The following is a 7,784-nucleotide window of genomic DNA, read 5'->3' as shown; positions in this document are numbered from 1 at the left end:
AATTTTTTTAGTGGTACATAGTTCTTATGCTATTGGGTGTCATGGACAAGTGCCCCCTATCCAATGTGTGGGGTAAGGGAGAGTAAATCTTTACCCTCCCTTTCTCCTTGCTTGAATCAGGGGGTCATTTTCAAAGGTAGTAGGAGGAGTCTTCTGGCAACCGTTGTTACCTTACCTGTCAAGGTAATGAAAATAGCTGACTGATCCACCTTAGTCAAGGCATATAAAAGAAAGTGAATAGATACATTTGTCAAACACAGGACAAAGGAACATTTTGCTTTTTGGGTTCTAGTTCTGGTTTGGTTATGTGTCAAGACCCTCCCTTATCTCCCTTTTTCTCCATGTAGAATCAGCGGCATTTGAGGACAGAACAGAATAGAGAATTTAACAGGTCTGAGATGGTGAGAAGCTGCCTTGGAGGGGATGGGGGTGGTTCTTTTTAGAGATTTAGAGGGATGCCAGGGACCATGTCACCAATGCAAAGTCTTCTATTATGCATGAAATAAATCTTTTTTTTGCCTATGTAACAGGGGTTATTGGTCAGCATCATCCCCTGCTTCCTACATGACTTAAACTCTCTCCACTCTACAGCCCAGGCTTTTCTTCTTCAAATTCTGTGTCACAGGGCCTCCTCAACCCAGGTGATGTACACAGACCTGGCTGCGGGCTACCACAGAGCCACATCCTCTTCTGATAACACATGACTTTGATGACACTTCTTATACTACTTCTTCAGCACGTCATTGTTGGTTACATGCTACGTCTATTTTTCATCAGCATGCATCTTTCAAAGGGTGATAAGATCATAGGTTTAGAGCTGGATGAGATTATTTTTGTTGTTCTGAACTTGACACACACATACATAAATGAGCATTTCCATATACAAAGGAAAACAGAAAAAGCAGATGGAATATAAAACCATGAATCTCATTAGAACCAAGCATTTAAAAAAAAAAAGAATGTACTCATCATTGCATTAGTTCCAACATCCTTTGGCTTTTCTGTCTTACCTTCTGAACATCCTTCTGCTCTTTTTTGTGCATTTTCTTTAAATGCTACATGATGATCTTTTCTTTCTTCCCTTTTTAGCATCACTATCACTATTCTTCCTCTACTTCCCAGTTCCCCTCTCTTCCTCCCTGAAAAGAAACTTTATCTTATAACAAATTAACACAGTCAAATAAAACAAATACTCACATTGACCATATCCAAAAATGTGCATCTCATTCTACACCTTTAGTTGATGACTTCTCATTGTTGGTCTAATGGAGTTGTACCTAGTCATTGCAATGATTAGTTCTTAAGTCTCAAGGTTGTTTTTCATTACAATGTTATAGTTATTGAATAAAATGTTTTGCTTTTATTCACTTCCCTTTATATCAAATCACAAAAGTCTTCCCACTGGAGCAGCAACATAGAGTACCTATCTACTCTTTAGTACCCTATACCCCCTACATAGGGTGTGTGTACACCTACTCATTCTTTGGGCTGGCTCATTCACTCCAATCTGCTCTTACACAGATAGGTCTAAAGTGCCTAGAAATGAACAACCTCCATGGTTACAATAAAATTCTTGCAGAATCCTAGGTTTAACCCTGTTGTGGGAGAATATACTCCTCCTCCTTCAGCTCTTAAGCCCCAACTGATACATTTCCATACACAAAACTTCACAATAATGACTCTTTTAGAATTTAAACATTTATTTAACAAGGTAAAAAATCATAAATACTAGGGGTGGCTAGGTGGCACAGTGAATAGAACACCAGCCCTGGAGTCAGGAGGACCTGAGTTCAAATCCGGCCTCAGACACTTAACACAAAAAACTAGTGACCTTGGGCAAGTCACTTAACCCCAATTGCCCTCCAAAAAGCAAAAAAAAAAATCATAAATACTCACATATTAATACAAATATAGGAATAATAAATACATCACAATCTATACATAAACCTGAATCATACTTTCCCAACAATATACTCAATATCTGTGTGAGAGAATAGACACACAGAGAAACTTGCCATGGAGCCATATGAATGCGGAAAACCCATGTACTTGGGGGAGCTACAATTCTAGAAATGCACATTTCAATATCTCCTTTGTGTCTCAGCTACTACCCATAAACGTTTCTTGACGAATGTAGCATCTGTATTGAAAATATCCTCCTGCTACTAAGCCTAGTTGATCCACACTCTGCTTTACTTACAGCTCACTAAGCATGACATCAAAGGCGAGAGAGTCAGTCTACTGGGTGACTCTCTGATTTTCTGTTTTCAAATTGATTCTCTGCTCAGCTGGACTTACTCCTCCACAACAACTTCAGTCTCCAGCACTTGTAGCTTTAAGCTTAACTGGTGCCGTTCTGAAATCTGTCCTTTTGTCTCTCTCCTCTATGAGTTCAGATTCTGAATCTTCCCTTCAAATGATCCCAGCTTAGCTTATAGTTACCAAATTCTCATCTTCTGTTTATACCCAAATTAATTATATTTGTCTTTTAATCAAGGAATAATTCTGATAATCATATCTTTCCAGCAAACTGCAATCTGCTACATTTAAAATGGACAAATTAACATCCATTAAAAGGGACAAATGAGCAAATCTAAGTCAGCAAATACCCGTTCTCTCTTAAAGGGTTGTGCTTCACAAAACCACCCCAGGCTCAGGCAGTAACATATAAGTAATATAAGTATGTACATGCATATATTATGTGTATACATACACATTTATGTATATATTACTATACATGTATGCGTATACACCTTAGATCAGAAGTCCCTTTCTGACAGAAGCAGCCTAGGTAAATTTTGGAGACCTCTACACCCCTCTAATTCATTTGTCTCCACCCAGATAGAGCCTAGAAACTTCATTATCTGACTTGTTTCAACCTGAAATCTTTACTACCCAGAATTCTTGAATTAGTAGCTCCAAGTGCTCTTATAAGAATTCTGGCTAATAAGGTATCACATGTAGAGCAGATTTTATTCACAAAGTAAAAGACACAGATTTGAGATTATAAAGTCAAAAGACCCCTGTTTCTTTTTCAGTCCGATTCCTAGGACATACAGTCGTTTCCGGTGGGGAGGGGCCCACAAAGGCTATGGACTTGTGATTCATGCCCATGCCCACATGTTGGATTTTTGTGCCTTCTTGCTATTTTTCCAGTTCTTTTCTGGCCGCTGCTTTTGCTCTTTTAGCGGCTTTTCTCCTGCCATCAAGTCCTGCACCAAGTTGACCTTCCACCAGATTCTCTTCCAGTCAATGCTTCCTGCAAGTTTCTCCTTCAACAGCTTCTCTTCCATTACAGTGACTCCCTAAATTGTACCTTCTCTCTTCTCCCTAGAAAATAATAGTTCTCATGTAACAAGATCACACTGTGATCTTGGTGGAAAGTGTTACAGCTTTTTACAATCCAGCAAGCCTCTGGGTATTTAAGATTTATTTTGGATAATAGTACTGAAATTACCTTCAACTCACAGTCTTCAATCAAGTCTCCATTCCCATTGAGCTGAAGTGAATCTGTCCCATGTATGGCCTCTCCGTCTACATCTCCCTTAATGCTGATTTAGCCTTTGGGCTAGTGATTATCCCCGATTTATCCTATATAGGTCTTGTTTGTTCATGGTTCTTTGAATGTTGTCTCCTTCATTCACCTATCAGCTCCTTGAAGCACCAGCTAGCTGTCTTGTTTCTTTGTATCCCCGGGGCTTAGCACCGTAGGGTTAATGTTTATTGACTGACTAAGGAATCTTACAGGAGGCACAATACTAATATTACTTTATCAAATAACTAATAAGTAATACTGTTGTTCACCAAAGCCCCCAAGTTTCTCATTGTGGCTTGCAAGGCCTGACTTCTTGAAGACCCTGCCAGACAAGTGCAGGTGCTACTAAATTCTGACAAATCTAGAAAAGGTTCAGGTAAGGCCACATGAATGACCTTATGTATGTTGTCTGAAGACCAGCTGAGCTAAGTTTGGGGAGGCTCATGATCATACTGGCCACAGTTCACCCAAAGCAGCTGCCAAAGACCATTTTTAGCTGCAATTTAGGCTGGTGGAAAGCAATCGTAGGAGGGAATCGAATGCCCTATTTTTTTTCTCCCTTTCTCACTTTCAATTCAGAGAAGGGCTATGATCTATGCTCAAGAAGGGAGTGCCTACATGCAGGAAACTGAAGCAAAATTTTCATGCTGAAGAGAAGTCTTCTTTGTCCAACTTTCTCTATAAAATTTTCCCTATAATTTTCAGGTGACATTGTTCTCTTCCTGACAAGCCCTGGCACTAAGTGTTTGTACCACACATTGTAGGGACCTATGTTTCATTTAATAATGATAATGGTAACAGCTGGTATTTGCAGAGTGCTTTTAGGCTTGCAAAATGCCTTACATATATTATCTTATTTTGTTCTCACAACAATCTTGGGAATTAAGTACTCGATTTTCTCCCCTTAAAACTAAAACTCTAAACAGGACAGAACAGAAAGAAGGATAAAAGAAAACACAGGCAAGCAAGACAAAATTGAGAGTTACATGTTGAATTTGAATTCTAGCAATTCCCATTTTTCTTCCTCATGTCAGATCTGGGGCTACCAAATTTCAATCTTCATAATTTCTCATCACTCCTTGAGTGACTTCCCCCAAAGAATTTTAGTCCATAGAATCCTAATTATCCTACCTCTGAGCCTTTTGACATCTGTTTTCTGAGAATCTACAATCCATGACAAATTATTCTGGCTTTCCTTTCCTTTCCTCTCCTCTATCACACGCTACAGGAGAAAATAGAATATGTTCCCTCCTCACTTCAGTCTCTGAGAAGACTCAAGTCTTTTCAAGATGCAACTTGCCTTCCACCTTTGACAAGAGGCATTTATTGGCTCTCCTATTATTAGGGCTTTCCCCTTCACCCTTAATCCTGCTACCCATAAAATTCCCTTTTATTTCTTTTGTATATATTTATCGCTCTATATAAAGTTCCTCCTCCTTCCTAAGGGCAAGGAATGTGCAAACTAAACATAACATAGATTCACATTTTTACATATAATCCTCTTTTTCTTTTTTAGTTTGTATGTGAAAGTGCTCAATTTATTTGAAATTTATAAAGTTTGGGATTTTAATTTTAAAAAAATACTTATATAGCCATCTAGATATTTGCTTCCTTCCAAAATGACCACTTGGGTAGTTAGAGGGAATACACAATTCTCTAAAGAGATAAAGCAAAATAATTCACCACCCTGCAGCTCCCTTTCCACAAAGGTTTTGCCCACAAGAGGAACTTCCTAAAACCCAAGGGTAACAGGGAAAAAAAGAACAGAGTAGAAGGAATTAGAGCGAGGAGGGGAAGGTGGGTGTGTAGCACTGGCTAACAGCCATTCGTCTTAGAGGGTGATGAATTTTTTTTTCCCTTCTCTAAGAAAAATGCTCTCTAGTCTTTTGGAAGTTCAACTGCCCTATCATTTCTGTTTAAGAATGAGAATCGGCTCCAATTATCTCTCAGTACACTCCCACACCCTGAAAAGGGCTTGATGTCTCCTATTTCCTTTATTTGTTAAAAAGTTATGAGCTGGGATGGCTTGGTGGCACAGTGAATAGAGCACTGGCCTTGGAGTCAGGAGGACCTGAGTTCAAATCCAGCCTCAGACACTTAACACTTACTAGCTGTGTGACCTTGGGCAAGTCACATAACTCCAATTAACCCCAATTGCCCTGCCTTCCCCCCTCCAAAAGCAAAAAAAAAAAAAATCCAAAGTGAGCTTAGACATTACATTCCAAGAAATTATAAAGGAAAACTGCCCTGATATCTTAGAAGCAAAAGGAAAAGGGGAAGGGAGAAGAATGGGGGAAATGATATCACATAAAACGAGACATATGAGGAAGAATTTTTTTAAGGGAGGAAAAAATTGGGGAGGGAAGGGAGAGGGCAATTCTTGAACCTCACTAGCATCTGAAATGGCTCAAAGAAGGAAGAATACACACACACACACACACACACATGCACACACGCATGCGCACTCAACAGGGTATAGAGATTCATCTTTCCAATAGGTAAATAGGAGGAGAAGGGGTTAAGAGAAAGGGGTGGGGGAAGTGATAAGAGGGAGGGTGGATTAAGAGGTAGTACTCAGAAGCAAAACAGATTTTGAAGGAGGAATGGGGCAAAAAGGGAGAGAAAGAAGGATAAACAGAAGAAAATAGGGTGGAGGGAAATGTATAGCTACTAATCATAACTATTAATGAGAATGGGATGAACACAACCATAAAACAGAAGCAGATAGCAAATAGATTAGAAACCAGAATCCAACAATATTTTGTTTACAAGAAACCTATTTGAAAAGAGAGAGATGCAGAGCATTAAAATAAGGGCTGGAGTAGAATCTATTATGCTTCAACTAAAATTTTAAAAAGCATAATCCCAGACAAAGCAAAAGCAAAAAAAAAAAAAAAGGCCAAATTTAAAAAGAGAAAAATCAGGAAAACTACATTTTGCTGCAAAGTACCATACATAGACAATGAAGTAATGTCTGAAAATAAATTAACAGAGTGACATAGCATCTAAATTCTTAAAGGAAAAGTTAAATTACAGGAAGAAATAGACAGTAAAACTATACTTTAATTTATTCCTCTTGGAACTAGATAACTCTAACCATAAAATAAAAAAGAAAGATGGTAAGGAGATGAATAGAATTTTAGGAAAGTTGGATATGATAGACATCTGGAGAAAACTGAATGGAAATAGAAGAGAGTATACCTTTCTTCAGCTGCACATGGCACCTTCACAAAAACTTACCATGTATTAACACATAAAAACCTTACAAAAAATAAAAAAATAATGCACCCTTTTCAGACCATAATGCAGTAAAAAAAAAAATTACATTCAATAAAAGGCCTTGGAAGTATAGATTAAAATTAACTGAAACTAAATAGTCTAATTCTAAAAAACAAGTGGGTCAAAGAACAAATCATAGAAACAATAATTTTATTATAGAGAATGCCAACAATGAGACAACATAACAAAATTTTTGGAGATGTAACCAAAGCAGTACTTAGGGAAAAATTTATATCTTTAAAAGCTTACATCAATAAAGAGAAAGAGAATTAGCAGTTCAATTAATTAGGCATGTAACTGAAAAAAACAAATTAAAAATCCCCAATTAAACACCAAAATAGAAATCTTGAAAATTAAAGAAGAGTAATGAAATACAAAGTAAAAACAAAAACAAAAACAAAACACACACATCAAACTGATAAATAAAACTAGGAATTACTTTTATGAAAAAAAATAATAAAATAGATAAATCATTGGTTGTTTTGATTAAAAATAAAAGAAAAACCATATTACCAATATCAAATACAAAAAGGGTGAATATAACATTAATGAAGATGAAATTAAACCAAATATTAAGGCTATTTTGTACAATTATATTCCAATAAAACTGACAATCTAAATTAAATGGATAAATGTTACAAAAACATCAACTGCCCAGAGTAACAAAAGAGGAAATAGAATACAGACAGGTCTTACTTTATCTAAGTGAACCCTTCCACAGAACTCTACAAAAAGTGATTTTTACCTAATATGAATTTGCCATCAGACTTAAAGGGAGAAGAAAGGAACCACAAGCCTGTGAAGGGAGGAAGTCAGAATAGGTTCAAAAACAAGTGGGGGGGAGGGGGGGAAGGACAAGGAAGAAGAGAGAAGGAAGAAAACACAGCAGATTCAAACTAGCTGAACCAAGAGGAAGAACAAGCAGGGGAGGAGGGACAAACAAGTGGGGCCCAGACACAGACATAACACA

General features: G+C 37.4%; 1 long non-coding RNA gene across 1 annotated transcript in view; it reads right to left on the bottom strand.

Annotated features, from left to right (window-relative positions):
• Positions 1–2,956: 2,956 nt before the first annotated feature.
• Positions 2,957–7,784, bottom strand: part of LOC138148017 (uncharacterized) — a 106,827-nt gene continuing 101,999 nt past the window's right edge. The window contains exon 2 of the long non-coding RNA XR_011164963.1: positions 2,957–3,330. This is a non-coding gene — a long non-coding RNA (uncharacterized lncRNA). The remainder of the gene's footprint in view (positions 3,331–7,784) is intronic.

This window comes from Petaurus breviceps, unplaced genomic scaffold (genome assembly GCF_028583685.1).
Source record: "Petaurus breviceps papuanus isolate PSGF00001 unplaced genomic scaffold, PetGlider_PUasm1.0 90822, whole genome shotgun sequence".
Lineage (NCBI taxonomy): Eukaryota > Metazoa > Chordata > Mammalia > Diprotodontia > Petauridae > Petaurus > Petaurus breviceps.
Note: the sequence above shows the minus strand (reverse complement) of the source record. Positions and strands in the feature narration are given on the sequence as shown.